The following is a 17,403-nucleotide window of genomic DNA, read 5'->3' as shown; positions in this document are numbered from 1 at the left end:
TGTCTAAACGCCAGGAACAGATCTAGTGCAGTAGTTTAGACAGTGAAACAGGGGTAGAAAGGCAGATTATGTCTAGACGTTAGGAATAAACCTTAACTGACACTTACTGTCGTACCTGCAACCAATCTGACTTTAAATCGGTGTCGAAATAGATGATTGATACATAGTGATTGAATGAGTGAGTTAATATTTAACGTCACATCGGCAGTATTGCAGCCATATCGTGACGTTATTGATACATAAATAACTTCAATTGTTACATTAGTATTTCACCGAACAGGTCATATTTTCACCTGCGCATATCGACGCTTTGCACTATGAAATGGAAAATGGGATATATTTCAGACTGATGACGCAAATGCAGTAATCCTTATGTTTTGCCATAATCTTCGGACAGTCGTTCTGGCGGGGTGATGATGATTTTCATGGCGTTGCATATATAATGTGTATGAACCCCCCCTAAAAGTAATGTACAATGAGCATGTGTACAAAATTGATGACCCCCCAATCCCCCACCTCGCCAGAACGACACATCATCATCATCATCATCGTCATCATCATCATCATCATCATCATCTCCCACCACCCCTACCCCTTACACACCCCCTACACCCCCCGACCCACCCCCGCGCCGCCCTCCAACCATGAATTATGAACGGTCTCTTTTTGGGGTGGGGAGGCTAAATGTTTTGTTGTTAGGCACTTCTTTGTGAGGCACATTTATCATTTGACAATATGTTTACCCTTTGTCTCTACCGTGTATCCATTTTCAACGTGCACGACGTACATGTTTGAGTGCTGAAATTATGTGAGCAGGGTAGAGATGATTCCACATTTACCTTTTAAACTTTACAAAGATCCATCCAAAACTCATGATCATTATTTTTACTACACTGAAATAACATGTACGTCTATGGAAATTACGTCAGATGCCCGAGATATGTGGCACGCGTGTGTATAAGTTTGTAGATACATGACTTGCCACTGTCAGGGTGATGGGATAGCCTTGTGGTTAAAGCGTCCGCTCTTCACGCCGGTAATCCGGGTTTGATTGCTACATGGGTAAATGTGCGAAACCTATTTATGGTGTCCTGATATTGCTCGAAACCGTCACCTCAGACACCTCGCTATGACTTACAATTACACATAAGATGCCCGGCCACTGTCATTCGTAAGGTACGCCGAGAAACTCCCCACAAGTCCCGATCATGCATAGCAGATGAATGCGTGTCATCAATATGTGATAAAGACAGAACTCATATCAACATTATCATAATAGACATATACAGGTTGATATAGGTGATTGGTAGGTATATAGAAAGATTCAAATTTATCCAAGTACTGGGAAAAGAGGGCCCCATTAATGATTGAAATGATCTATCTTATTAGTTTTTTGGCATATATGTTTCTCAACAAAGAATATTTCTTTTAGGGTTTTTGTAATTAAAGTCATATCAAGATGTTTATTCTTAATACTACATATGTAAATGTGTCTTTTGGCTGCAATAATGATTTGGTTTAGTAATGTATTTCGGTGTAGAGTACCATACCAAACCATATGTTTTGTAAAGTGAAATGGATGAGGGAATGAATTGTTAAGCCAAATTTGTAATTTTCTCCAAAACGTTTGTGTCACTTGCCATTCCCAATACACATGACAAACAGTCTCATTTATATCCTTGCAGAAACAGCATGTACTACTATCAACTTTCTTCATTGTAAGCAATACTCTTTTAGTATAAATAGCACCATGTAGAAATCTATATTGAAAATCTATGAGTTTTGTGTCTTGCAAACCTTTTCTGTATCCTGTTAATAATTTTTCCTAGTCAAAGTCTGTTTTCGGGAAAAACCGCTGCCACTTTTTACAAACATTTTGATATATATCATTGGAAATAAGTTTATCATAAAACGTTCTGCATACTTTGGATGTTTTCATGAGACAAGTCTGGCAATGGTTAATATTTAAATCCCAGACTGGTATTGAATGACATTGGTTTAGAATATTTTTCCAAGAGTCTGGAAATGTGTGTAATAAATATCTATAATCTAAAAAAGTACCTTGGATATCATATACTTCTTTTAAAGATTCCAATGACAATAATCCATTTTCATCACAAAGATCCCTAATATTAATAATCCCTTTATCTCCCCAATTTTTTATATAGTTGAATGAATTTTTGAAATTGTGATTAAACCATAATGCTTGTGATAGAATTTCATTGATGTTATTTGGGTCAATATAATGTTTTGGTGAAATAGTTTCCATGCTTTCAGTGCATCCTGCCAAAAAGGGTTTTCAATCTTAATGTAGGCATCAGAATTTGCTCCTAAATTAAATATGTCTTTGAAAGGTATGTTGCATGGATTTTCCTTATCACCTTTTCCGAAGTATCGTCGTAACGTGGATAATTTCAAAGCGTCTATAAATGTTTTAATATCGATCATTCTCAAACCTCCTTCTTCATAGTTATTTTTATCATATTCCTCTTTATTTTGTCATTCTTGTCATTCCAAACAAATTTAAAAAACATTTTTTTCAATAGAAGTAATAAAATCTGCTGGTGGGTTGGGCAGGGAATTGAAAATATGAACCAAGTTGGAGATTGCTAGAGTTTTTATTACTGTTACTTTACCAATAAGTGTTAAATTTCTCTTTCTCCAAGATGCTAGGAGTCTACTAATTTCTTCAAGTCTTTTTCTAGTGTTAATTGCCCATAGATCTTCAAGATCTGGTATAAATTTGATACCTAGTACATCAAATTCACCAACTACCCATTCAACTTTTAGATCATGACATATCATATCAGTAGATTTGGCTCTTGATCCAGTCCATACTGCTTTTGATTTATCCAAATTAATTTTCAAACCTGACATCTTATAAAAAGTATTAACTGCGTCTATTGCAGAGTACAAACTCTCTTCAGTCCCATTCAGAAATAGTTCAGTATCATCGGCATATTGATTCAGTTTATATTCATTATCATTAATAACTATACCTTTGATATTTTCATTATGTCTTATCATGCAACCAAGAATCTCAGCTACAAAGAGGAAAAGATATGGGGATAAAGGCTCTCCTTGTCTACAGTCCCTTTCATTTGAAAAAAACTCAGATAGGTTACCATGTTGGATGACACAAGATGTTGTTTCATAATTTAGTGTATTTATCCATGCTATCAGTTTGGGGCCAAATTCGAATTTATGGAGGACTAGATTGATAAAATCTTTTGAAACAGAATCAAAAGCTTTTCAATAAGGATTAGCAAACCAGGGATGTTCTGTTTCTTTGTTCTATCTTTATTGGGTTTTGGAATACAGGTAATAACACCTCTTTTCCAATTCGCAGACATTTCATTCTTGGCTAATACATCTCTAATGAATCTAAAGATCTAAAGATCTAAAGATGTTTTTAATTCTTTCCAAAACAAATTAAAGAAATCAATAGGAAAACCATTAATCCCTGGGCTTTTATCATTCTTCATTCTGTGCACAGTATTACTAATTTCATCTAAACTGATTTCTCTTTCAAGATTGTCCCTCTGTGTTTGGTTTAAAATTGGAGTATTAATATCCTTCAAACAATTTTCATCCTCATATTGTTTGTGAGAGGCATACCGATTTTTGTAAAATAATTTTAGTTCGTTCAGTATTGACTTGCTGTCAGTAATTTCACTATTATCATTAGTTACTAACTTGTTGATTGATCTTTGGGTGAACGTTCTATTTTCCAGGTGACAGAAATATTTTGAAGGTTTTTCTCCTTCTTCATACCAAAGAATTCGGTTTCGAATTTGTATTCCTTTCATTTCCTCATTTTTAATTTCTTCCATTTCTTTCTTATATATATTTTGATAGTTCACTCAAATGTTCTTCACCTGTGTTTTGAAAGTTTTTACTTATGGTATCTTCAACCTGTTTTATTTTAAGTTCTAACTGTTCTGTATTTTTTGCTTTTGTTTTCTTCAAGTAGGATGAAAAAGATATAGTCTTTCCTCGAATTTTCTTTAAAAACGTTTCCAGAAATAAAGAATTAGAAATAGTAAGTATAATATTTTCAGTGTTATTAAGATCATCCATTTTTTCTGTTGCATATTCCTGAACTGTGTCATTTAAAATAGATCTGACTAAGCTTCCATATTCAGGATTTGACAGCAATGAAGTGTTAAACTTCCAATATCCATGTCCTCGTTCCTTGCCTAAAGTGTTGGAAAAGTTTAATGTAATTGTTGAGTGATCACTTTTATAGCCTGGCAAAATATCTGAGTCTAGTCTAGTAAAATATATCCTCTGATACAATAAAAAAATCAAGTCTGGCTTGTTGTCTTGGATGTTTTTTTCCACCAGGTGTATTTCCTGCATTTTTCATTCATATTCCTCCAAACATCAGCAAGATTATAAGATTCAATAAATTCTAAAACAGTATTTCTTGATTTAGGGTTGTTTACATGTTTATAATTCTCAAGATCAATTGTTGCATCAATCACCAAATTCCAGTCTCCAACTATTATCAGAGAGTCATTCTCAAGATTTAGAATATTTTTAAACAGATTAGTGTAAAAATACTGTCATCGATATTTGGACCATGGAGATTAGTTAGTGTTAGTCTTTTATCCTCTATTGTTAAATCAGCTATTATATAATTTCCATTTTCATCTATTAAGGTCTTATGTATTTTAAGATCAATATCATTATTAAAGAGAATGGCCACTCCTCTGGAATTAGATTTAAAAGGTGCAATTATGGATTATAAACCCTATTCATTTTTCATGATATTGCAAGTAGATTCATCAATATGAATATCTTGCAGACATATGACTGAGTGTAGTTTTTTCCGGTGTATGTTCATTAATTCTTTTCTTTTAAATTTGTCTGCAAGTCCTCTACACTTAGCTGAGATAACTTTGATTTTCTTAACATTATCCATTGTAGTCAATGGTTATGAGAACTATCAATATACCTAAAATTAAACTGTCTGTCACAGTGGTATCCTTGCAAACTGAATGGAGGTAGAAGCGCTCATAACATGCTTGTGGGAGAGCTTGTACTGTAAATATTAGAGTTGTGATATCACGAGAACCTTTTTTCTTGATAAATAGAAAACATGTATTAAAAGAAACAGAGAGTAACTAAAACGAAATAGCGGGCAAACAATGCTCTTGGTCTTCGAAGTCAAGCCGCATGAATGATAGCCCAAATGTGTGCAATGTGAACTAGAGCTAGATGTCCAACTGACGTAATACAAATGCATTGATGCCGGGACCTGCATCTAATAGTACTGAAAGAGAAATACGTATCCAGAAACATCCTGAGTCGTTTTTAATTGCCTGACACGATATTCGTTGTTGTGTTTTGTATATGCAATCAGGCAATATTTCTTCTTCTCTGTGTGTTAAGTGGATTTACATTTCGTGTAAAATCTCAAACAAATAGAACCGTGTGATCTTCATTTCTAAGTCAGTTCAAAGTGTCCTAAGTATCCAGTCAATGTTGTATTTGTCTTTATTTTCTCATCAGGTTTCTATCAAATACATTCGTGGATGTAACAGTTGTTCGTACTGTTAGCGATCTGTGTTAGAGGGAGGTTTTGTTGAACCTGTCACCCAGACATGCGCGATGACATATATGTGATCCCTTATCTCATCTACAGTTATATACGACTATGTCAGGTACACAGTGTCATATTCACTGCAAAGAGTCTCTAGCAATAGCCATGTTCTCCACCGGACTTCTGCTATGGGTGTTCTATATCACAAGTTCTGTTGCTGGTGAGAATTGTAAATTGAAACCAAGATATACAGTCCACAATGTTTGACAATATCAACGGTACCTGATAAAAGCATAATTAATCAGCAGCATTAATCATATGATCGTGTGCTGTTTCACATAGTATTTATTAATAAAATGTACCAGTTTCTGCTTGTACTACTTCAGGCACCTGACCATCGTTAATTTCTCTGTATCTCTGTAGATCCTAAAAGCTGTAAAGATAAGATGTTGAAATACCTCAAAACACAGGGCGTAGACAATGTAGCTTTGACGTCGTGTCTTTCATGGGCAAAACATGTAATAGTTGTTTCTTCTGAGTCATCCTGTTAAACTACATATGCCATGACAAAAGCTACAGACAACGCGAAGGTACAAAAATTGAACTATAGTCTTTGAAACAATAAGTACAAAAATATTAGTCTATGGGTTAAGAGAATGATGAAGGAATTGTAGGAAGGAAGTGTAATAGATTCCAGTTCTAGAGACTTGTTTTTCATTTTCATCAAACAGGTTCAGCGATGTACCTCGGCTATCAGTTTAAGTTTGCCTTATTGCCTTTTTATTGATACTAGTAAACAAGGGGCAACGGCTGTTTTTCTATACATCACACATTCAAGAGAAGGCAAGTGCAATGTCACAGACGTCGACGGGTCAGAGTACGATATACCGCTGCTCAGGAACAACAGTGACACACAGTTCCACCTTCCGACAAACAGGAGATTGGCCTTGGGTACTGCTGTGGAGGAGAAACGTGCAGTGGGGCTTATTTGCACAACGGAAGTCAGTCTTATTGTCATGCATCGATTCCTCTCTGATGGTGTAGTCGATGCATTTCCGGTCCTTCCTTCGAAATCTCTGTCTACCAAGTACATCATACCCTCAGTGCCCAACGACGCCTTGCTCGAAGTGATGTCAGTCTATAACTCGACGAATGTCACCGTTCATCTTAACTCCACCTGTTCATATCCCTTCAAGGGTGATGATTACAAGCAGGGAAGCAAGTTAAATATTGCCATGCAACAGGGAGAAGTCCTCCAGATTGCTCCTCTAAAACCTGACAGTTCCCTATTATGTGATTTGGGAGGGACCGTTGTAGAGAGCAGTCATTCAGTTGCAGTGTTTTCTGGCTCGCCTATGTTGTGTTATCCTGGGAGCAAATGTGATGGGGCTATGAGTCAGGTGCCCCCAATAGAAACATGGGGGACATCGTTTATTGTTCCCTTGGTTCCTGGTATTGATCAATACAGCATTCGAATTACAGCAATATATAATGGTACCAAAATCTCCATTGACACATTCACAAGTGTCGAGTCTATCATTTTGAATGAAGCGGAGGTTTACGATAACTACTTCAATCAAACATTTGCTGTATACATCAGAAGCTCTCATCCAGTACTTGTCCTACAAATAGCCGGCACAACTGATTACCAAGCGTTCGCTGCGATCGTTCGACCAACTGATGCTTATGGTACTGAGTATGTAATACCCGACATCCAGGGCAATTCCATGACGTACAAAAGACAGGTCACTATCAGCACCACCTCAAAGTGTACACCATATATAAACATCAATGAAAATTGGTCAGATCGGTCAACAGATTCACAGACGTTCGCCATAGCCAGCTTCTATCCTGTCTCCGGTTCCCTCGTCATTAAAAGTAATTCCTCGGTGTGTCCTTTTGGCGTCCTTGTGACTGGTACAGCAAACTACGAGATGTATGGGTATTTCAGTGTCCCAGCACCAGATGACAGTGATGGTGAGTACACTAGTTATATAGCTCTTTATCCTACATGTATAGAACACAGCTCCAATCCAAATGTCTTTGCTTTTTCAACATTTATTGAACATATTCATGGTCTTCTCCTCTGTATGAACAGATATGAGGGAAGGGAAAGTAATCACATAAAGAATAAAGTTCTCACTCAGCCAGCTAGACTGGAATAACTGAGTAACTGAAAGCAGAGTAAATATCGGTACCAAAGTGTACTCATTTGCTTTACACACGGGGTAATAAGAATGTTTCGAAAGTTCCGGTATGTTCCGGTATTCACGTTATATTACCCATTTTATGCTCTTTTTAAGTTTTTAAGAAATGTAGTCTGGAAATGTATAATAATAGAACGCCAACCCACGAATAGAATCAATTTAAAGTAAATGTCAAAAAAGCTGCAAATGTCATTGAATGGAGAACTGAAAATCTAAGCTAAGATGGCATGTTTCAGTATCTCTGGAACACTCGCTTAACCTAACTTGTACTCAAGACAACTGGATAGTCATAGTAGATACTCAAGACATCACCACTGTGCTATAGCGGCAGTACCTGTACATGTTTCAGTATCTTTGGAACACTCGGTTAACCTGACTTGCTCTCAAGACAACTGGATAGTCACAGTAGATACTCAAGACATCGCCACTGTATTCCCGACCTCTGTTAAGAAGAACATATTCATGTCGAACGCCTTCTGTCCTGGAGTCCTGAAAGGAAATGCCCTTGTCTTTAATGTCTCCTACAAGGACTGCAACACAATTGTCGAAGTATGATGGCCTTTCTTTTAATATCTCCTACAATGATTGCAGCGCTTGTCAAAGTATGATGTCCTCGTTTTAATGTCTCTTACAAGGATTGCATCACACTCATCGAAGCATGATAGCCTTGTCCTTTTTGTCCTCCCACATGGAACTTAACGGAGGCCTTGTATGCTTTAAACCACGATCAAACAACTTTAAACACAATTCGGGAACTACTAGTAATGCCCTATCAATCAGAATAAACGACCATCGCTGCTTAATTACATTTACCATGACTGAATAAAGCAGAATGGTATTAAATATTGCACTTATTGTTAATTTGCAAACTAGGAATCGATGGTAGTGCAAATGTCAAACCAGTTGGCTGAAGATCAAAGCTTTGGGAGGGTCCTGTAGAGTTCTTACAAATGATATATTGGAGAAATACATACTCGTTTTTCATACATTTTGAAACTGACAGTATCTCATCTGTTTCAGGATAAAAATAATACAGTGACTTTCAGCAACTATCTGATTGAATATGAGATAGACGCTCAGACAAATCTAGTGGACGGTGCAAGGTGGCGCTACAACTTGCAATGTGTCCTCCAAAAACACGAAACCGATGTCAAAGGGTTCGTTCCCGTTGATAAGTCCAAGGTCACCGTTCAGGCAACAGGCAAAATTCAAGGCCATGAGGCTGCTATCAAGTTTTTTACAGATGCTGCTTACACAAACGAAATGAAGGGCAGTCTACTTGAGGTCGGTCTTGGGTCACGTGTCTACGTCCAGGTAGATACCAGTGCTGATGCCGATGTGAAACTGCTGGTGGACAACTGCTACATCAAAAGTGGAAACTCCACACAAGTGCCAGTTATACTCAACAGGTAAACTCGTATCAAAAATATGTAATAACGAAACGAATACAACGTGACGATAAGAGAATGGGAGATATACTAAAGTACATAATTGTGAGTAGATTTTATGATGACATGCTTGGGGGTTTTTTCACCATCGAGAGTTCCATATGAGTATTGTCCTTTGTTGATACAGGTGTGAAGCCAACCATTTCACGCACATCATTGGACATGTTAACAAGGTAACACGTTTCTACCTCGACGTCTTCGAAGTGCCTCATCACCATGACAACATGTACCTCACCTGTGACGTCAGCTTCTGTCTACTCATGGACTTTTCACCTGAATGTCAAAGTGGATGCCTCAGCACTAAACGGTAGCAGAGAGAGCCGATTATGCGAAATAAAATGATAAGCATTATGGCGTAGTTTGTGAATATCTGATCCTGCCAATTTTCATTCAGAACCAACACTACAAACTTCCATCTTGTGTTTATTTGACGCAACAAGAAAAGGACGTCTCAACACTTACTAAAACAATTACAGCTCAAGAGTTATCACATGTTATTTATTTAGGAGAGGCTCTTTTCTTTACAGTTTTGTGGGAATCAGCACCTGCTAGCACTGAATTATAGACCTTATCATGACTTCCATGGCAATAGAGGTTATCACTTGAACTATTTTATCTTACATGCTTCAATATAATGTAAGATATATTTTGAAAATTTCAATGTAATTTAGAGTTTCGTTTATTATCAAACGAAGATATATCTTAAATTGCATTTAAATTTTCAACGTTTCTAAGTTGTATTGGGCATTTAATACATTGGAATACAATTTGTGTTCAACGCTTCACAGTATACTTTAGAAATTTTGTGATAAGAGACTCACACAACCTGCAGGTGCCTTTTACCACTTAATCATACCTTCTAGGACCTCAAGCCTAATTACACTGAAGAAAGTGCCCTATACATAGTAACGTCGGCATGTCATGCAAACTGACTGAAGAATGGGGGTTTCTCAGGAATATTCTTGGATATCTTTCGATCAAATAATAGAATGATATCATTTTGTGTGAGTGTAGTATTTTGACAATTTTGCTTAAAATGACAGTAATGAGTATATGTTTATGATTAAATTATTAAGTGATGTCTTCACGAATCTGAAAATATGGAACCCCATTTGTTTTGAGTAATACATATCGTTACTGTCGAACTTTCGAACGAATTAAATGAATCTAAGAGTAGAAATCCGTAATCATGAGAATAGTCGCCGATTCATCATCCCAGGATAACTGCCTTCTGAAATTTTCACAGAGTACAGAATACGTTTGTACGGAACTGACTATCGCGGTGGCATCAAGGAAGAGAATTAAAGGTCACATGCAACCAAAAATCAAACATAATTAAAATACAATTATCAATCATTCATGACATATAATATACATTGCTACTTGTAAAAAAATAAATAAACAAAATTATAATCGCGATTCAAAGGAGCAATATTTTGTACTTAGGCTTACTTCCCTCGAAACGAAGCCTTCGGGAGACCGAACCCAGTCATAGCGGGTGGCGGTGCACTCAAGTGTAACGATGGCTTCCGATTGGCTGTTTCATTTGCTGATATGCTGAGGGTTCATTGTGTGCACAGAAAGATGATCTGTTTCCTGAGCATTTTAGAAGTATGGCGAGTCACAAGGAAATAAGATTCTTTATGGATAACAACTTCTTTTATTTTACTTGGTGCGTCGTTTCAGAATGGATTCATATACCGTTGTCAAACAACATCGTATGAACGAGAGGAAGTTGTTATTCATAAAGAAGGTATATAGAGATGTTCGGTTTTGTAGATACATGTTCTCTGAATTTGTGTTCGGTCCAGTCAAAAATCATCTCCGTAGAGATGGTGAACTACTGCGCTGCTGGAAATTGTTATTCGTCCAAGTACAAAGCAGGACTTGAAACTGACAAGAGTTTGCACCAGTTTCCGTCAGATCCACTCATCCGAGAAAAATGGATGTAGTTTGTTTGCAGCCCACAGACATAAAAACATGTCACGTGTACAAGTATCACACCTGTATAATTACATAATGTGGCAGAGACAGGACTCGGGTGCACGAGTCATAAATCAATTTAATTTGTTTATGGCATATAGCCTGATAGGTCTCAAGTCCAAATTGCATGTGGTCAATGATTGAAGTTGTGTATTGCATACAGTAGTATATACAATGGGGGTTTTAAAACACTTTCAAGAAAAGTCTCTACAAAGCCTTATTTACTAAATAAGGCTTTGGTTGGGCCCTTAGCTCTTGCTACTATTACCCCTACTACTTAACGTATTGGAGGTAATACTGTGCCTATGTCACGTTTATATCGATGAAACAGTTTAACGTGAACCGCCTACAATCACTTTGGTGTTCGTAATAAAGGCTTGCTGGGCTTTTTGTATCCCCTGTTCTATGTACTTTTTTTTCTCGTCCTCGCTGATAGCAGACTTACGAGACTTGGACCGAATATCTTGTTTCATTCCGTTATATTTTGTGAGTTCAGAGAGGATTGAACGAAACTCCTCTTCTGAGATGTTACTATCAGAGAGTGCCGTGGAAATACGCTCACTCACTGTGTTGAGCTTTGCTTCGGCCAGAACCCTGATCTCGTCGTGTTTCAATGCCTTACGATGCAGTCTGCGTGATACTAACTTAAGTGCCAACCCTGCCAACCCTGCCACCCCAGCTGTTATTTCAATACCTAGCACTATAGGTGCGGCCACGATGGTAGCTAACAACCCAACGCCTGCCGCCCCTAGTCCCATGCTGGTTACCATAAGGGTAGTGTCAGCCCCGTCCACGATATTGAAAGCTCTATGGTACTTTTTACATAGTGCTTTCCGCGTGTCACGGTCTTGTTCTAGTTGGCGTTTCACATCACATAACTGCCTCAAGCGGAACCCATCTACGGTTTCCAGCGTCTTCGCTACTTCCTCTACGACTGGGTACAGACCCATCCTATAATATATATTTTGAAAGATATTTTAATTGGGTTTCAGTTAAAAGTCTATTAATGAATTTGAAGTCTACAAGATCTAGATTATTAGTCAGGGTAATAGGTGAGAGTCTAATAGAATTTCCTGTTGTAATAAAAACCCCACTGAGGCTTATTAAGCGGTTTATAGGACTCGCGGGGGTATCCTGTTGTATAACAATACGACAATATTGGTCTTGGTGTTCGTCAAACCAGTGTATTGACACCCCGGGTAAAATTTGGTGTGCTCTTGAGGTGTTTTCATTGTCTAAACCAAAGAAGACTTCTATGATGAGTGTGAAAGGGACTAATATTCTATCAAGATATATGCTAAAAGGATTATTGCTAAATGTTAATTTATTTTTTTTTATAGACTTTAACCTATGTTTTTCGATACCAATAGTTATTATGCGTAATTCACTCTCCGGAATGAAATCCCCGATCCAGATACCGTTGTTCCTAATCTTAGTGATCCATATATCTGCGCCTAATGTGATATAAGGTGAGGTGAGTGTTAAGTCGATCAGCCATTTGGGCTCTTTAAAATCTGATAACGACACCCGTCTGTACACGTTGTCTTTCAAGTGCAGGATGTATAATTCATCTTCCTCACCAGGCTGATCGAATCCCTCCGTATCTCCTAGGTCGTTAAGCGTAGTGTTGGGACGATGACTGGTCATTATTATACTATTACGATATAATTTCCAACTGGTTTTTTGATAATAGTTCAGGGGTGAACTTCATACCCATGAAGTGTATGTTGTCAGGCAGGAAGATCTTGGTTAGTGATATCTTGTTTTCCACGATCACGTTGACCCCCTGCAGACTGGTGTCGGCTCCAACACCCACCCGCACGTAAACGTTGCAAACTTGATACTGGTGTCGTTTCACCCACGATCCCCTTCACGATCTCGATATCATTCCCCGATGGTTCCCCTAGGTAGACTTTGATGATAAGTGTTGAGTTTGCCGGTAGACTCTCTAGTATACTGACCACGCCTTCGAATTCAGACACCAACTGTAATGTTACGTTTTGTATGGCCGGTTTACTCGATAGCATGTGGGCTGCCATAGTGTTGAGTGGGCTGACGACTACGCTACGTCTCTGAGTTGGGACGTAAGCCACGAGCAGGGTTCCATTGTTCACGACTTTGTTTAGGTGGTTGTCTTTGTTATCCGTGAACACGTAGGGGGAGCCGAGTCTAATATTGAGAAACCAGTCGTTATCGGGTAACAACACCCACTTGTCATCTTCGGTGAAGACGAGCATATATGGCTTGTTTCGGGCGACGGTAGTGCTCTCAACATCGTCTAAGTCGAACAGTTTACCCCCGAACGATGGGTATATTATCCAGTTATTACCGGTGTTGACAAGGGCGTACTTAGTGTTGACTGTTGCTCTTGTGGTATCTACTATATCACTTAGGGTTCCACCGGAGGTGACTTCAACGCGTTTGTAAATGTTGTTTTTCAGTTGAAAGGCGTACGATTTACCATCTACTCCGGGAGCGTCGAAACCGCGCGTGTCTCCGAGGTCGGAGATCCCGATATTGACGCATTTTTTCACTCCGGGCCCTTGTGCGCTGGTCATTTTACATGAAGCGTTAAGCTGAGGTATCCTATATTTACAGGATTATGATTTATATCTAACACCGATATTATCAGCTCAGGTATGTTGCCCTGGGTTAATCTCTTATACTGCCGTGGTGAAAACGACTCGGTTCTACCGTCGTTGTATTTCTCAGTTTTCACCGGCACTGCTCTCAGTATAGTGGAAGGGTGACCTCCTTGAATGTTGTACGTTGTGCTCACCTGACCGAGATGAATGTACAGCTCTCGGTACGGTACTAGATCGGGTAACTTCGTGCCTGTGACGGTTGTTGTTGGTTTTATCTCGTCAGGAGACATACCGAGTATCCTCGCTAATGGTCGGCCGAGCCTCAAGGAGGTTCTTCCGTTGTTGATTAACACCACTGTGCCGTTTGAGTCGTTCATCTTGAGTTCGGCTCCCAGGGGTTTGAAGACCTCGTCGTTTAGAGAGCACATGCTGTAGTAGCCGTCAGTTATCTGGCTGCGAGTTCCACTGACGAACAGCTTATTGTTGCTGGCGTTGATGTTAGTCCATTGTGGTAGGTAGGTGATATCGCAGAGTGCGACTTCGAGTTGACCTGACGTGTTATCGATCGCGTGCGTCAGCTGAACGGCCTCGCCGCTCGTTATTCCTGGAAGTGTTATGTACATGTTAGAGTATATATGCTCATTATATAATAGTTTTAAAATGTATTCCCCTGGTGTGTTTTACCCTAAACTGGACGTAGATTTCTCCCCCATGAAGATCGTGGTTGCTCCTGGGTTGTATTTCAATGCCCAGCTTTTAGATGTGTTCGATAAGTATAAGCTTTTGGTGACTAACGTCAAGGCAGTCCACGCTTGGTTCAACAACCCTATGCAGTTCTGGCAGAATCAATTCAACTTTGCCGTGTGGTGCGCTACAACGGGGTGTGGTGTGACATTGACCGACACTCGGCGTGGACCGCTGAGTCAGTCTGTGTTCAAGTTCCACGTGTACTACCAGGTCAGACGTATCCTTAAAGAGATCAGCGCCCCCCTCCCACAGGACAAAGCGTGGGACGCAACAAACAACCCGTACGATAGACGGGCCTACGAACGTATTTGCAATGAATTCGAAATAAACCCGAAGACGGATTGGCGTTTGCCGGGCCCGAACCACGGGTTGGGTATTCCTTATGATGGGGGGCGACCAGTGAAAGAAGTCAGTGATGATTTACTGAAACGAGATATACTACGCCAGGACTTTGCTTTATCGAGTAATGAATGGAGGGATGATCGTATGAACTTTAAAGGTGGTGTTGCTTTCACAGTCCAGAAAGTGGAGCAGTCAACCACAGACGGGTGGAAAATGTTCATGCTGGACACGTCGAAAGGGTTTACTAATGCCGGGGTAGTCAGATTGAACGACTCGATTCGAACGTACGTGTGGGCGCTGTTGGGTGCGCAGTCGATGACGCGTTCTAACATCATCGGTAAGGGAACTGCTTACGACGCTCAGAAACAGTTCGTTGTCAACGTTGAGGATGCTATCAATTCTCCAGTTGATCTCCTGCGGGCCATCGAACGCTACCAAAACGTGTTAGAATACGCCAGATCGAAAGTCAACTACGTGTTCGCCGTGGGGCTGTACATGGCTCCGAGTGATATGCAACTGAGAGTAAAAAAAGTGGTGGGTTATAACAACAAAATAGTCATAGCCACGGCGGATCAAAAGTTGGGTATCAACCCCGATATTAACACCCCCTATATCCCACACATCCCACCACGTGAAACGGGTATAGTGGCGCCACCCCCGGAGTCTAAAGTTCATGTGGGGGTACCCCCCACACACCCCCATATTCAGGCCTCCAATCACATCGATAATAAAACGGCCCTGGTGGTTGGTGGGGTAGCTTTGGGACTTATTTGGTTAAAAATTTCTTAGCCGCTACGTACACCAGACCCGCCACGGCGACGATGGCTGCCCACAGGTTTTGACTGAGCCACGTGGCAGTTTTAGCCAGAGCGCCCAACAACCACGAGACGATACTACCCAGGATACCGGGAAGGGCTTCGGCGGCTTTACCAGCCAGTTTAGCTAGGCCTTCCCCGAGTTTTTTTATCCAGTCTTTAACACCACCGCCGCCGGCAGGTGTGGGGGGAACTCCGCCGCCGGCAGGCCCCACAGTACCCCCTGTCAGTGACACCACCAGGGTTGATATGATGAAACCCAATGCAGTCAGAATGCTGGCGATGGTGATCCCTTGCTCCCGGAACAATATCCGAATCCTGTCTGTTAACGTGGTGTCTCGGTGGAGGACTTGATTGATGGTTTCCCGCACACGGTTGGTCTGGGATCTAAGCTTTTCTTTGTAGCCGGACGCTGTCTCCAACCAGGTCTGCCTTTCATCTTCCAAATTACGTATTCGTTCCTCGATGGTGGCTTTCATAGACTCGTCCTCAGTTTCACCGAGTTTTTCCTTTTCATAGGCGATGTGGTCGTGTATCTCACTCATTTTGGCCGTGCTTTTCCAGAGCTGACCACGAATGGTTTGCATCAACAGGTCCAACCCCTCCAGTTCCCGAAAGGTAATTTCGAGACCCGGGAAGGGCTTGTTCTTGTAGTCGGCCAACACCTTTTCAATATCATAAGTCATGTTTTGATCCGATGTGGCGTCCCTGATGCCTTCCAGACTTTGAACTAACTTCGGAGGATACTGCTTAGGTCGCGCGCCACCGTAATCTATGAAGCCTAGTTCATCGCGGACAAAGTTACTCCCATGTCGACTGCTCAGTGTTGATAAAGCAAGCGGTTCTCTCGTGCGTTTATGCACGAGATCGATCTCCGGGTGAGCCTTCAAACGCAGCGTGCCATTGCTATCGAGGGTAAACCTGGAATAGTTCCTTCCCAACGGCTTGAGTTTGGATTTATTTTCAACTGCGTTGTAATAATCGTCGACGGCGCCCTCCATGAGTGCGTCACCTGAGAATGAGGTCTCCTGGTCATCATTGAATGCCTGGGCACTATCGTCCCACATATCATCCATAGGTATGTCTTCATCCATTAGTATTAAAAATATATTTCATTTATATATAACAATGTACGGCAGAAAATTAGATCCTTTCAGAAGATTGAGAGAGCCATTAGGAGCCAGAGCCGTGCGCCAGTCGGTGACCATCACCAACAATCCCAGCAAGATAGACCAGAATCAAACTCTGCTGGTTAGATTTCCAAACCTTGGTGAGAATGACCTCATTGTACCAGGCACTGTTCGACTGGCGTTCAATATCACGTTGACCTCCGACAACGACAAACACGAGCTAGTGCGGAACGTGGGGCGAGCTATCATCAAGAAAACGACCGTCAAGATCAGCGGTAACGAGGTGCTGAGCATCGACGACAGCGACGTGTTTCAATGCTACGGGGATCTCTGGAAAAGCGAGGGAGAACGAGTCAATGATGTGTACCAGGGTATCAGCAAATCAACCCGGTCGCGCATAGGGTATGCCTTCACGCCAGACCAGCTAGACAAGCTATCGGACGGTGAAAAGGCCATCGCTCGAGCATACGGGAATCGATTCTGCGTGCCGCTCGACTTCGAGTTGCTCACGGGACACGCGCCGTTTTACCAGGCCGCGCTGGGTGATAGGCTCGAATACGAGCTCACGTTTAACGACTATAGCAAAGTAGTGCGTACG

At 40.5% G+C, this 17,403-nt stretch overlaps 1 pseudogene; it reads left to right on the top strand.

The window, feature by feature from the left end:
- Positions 1–5,713: 5,713 nt before the first annotated feature.
- On the top strand, positions 5,714–9,554 carry LOC137276671 (uncharacterized; annotated as a pseudogene).
- Positions 9,555–17,403: the final 7,849 nt, after the last annotated feature.

Source organism: Haliotis asinina, chromosome 3 (genome assembly GCF_037392515.1).
Source record: "Haliotis asinina isolate JCU_RB_2024 chromosome 3, JCU_Hal_asi_v2, whole genome shotgun sequence".
Classification (NCBI taxonomy): domain Eukaryota; kingdom Metazoa; phylum Mollusca; class Gastropoda; order Lepetellida; family Haliotidae; genus Haliotis; species Haliotis asinina.
The sequence above is the reverse complement of the archived record's forward strand: the minus strand, read 5'-3'. Positions and strand labels throughout refer to the sequence as shown.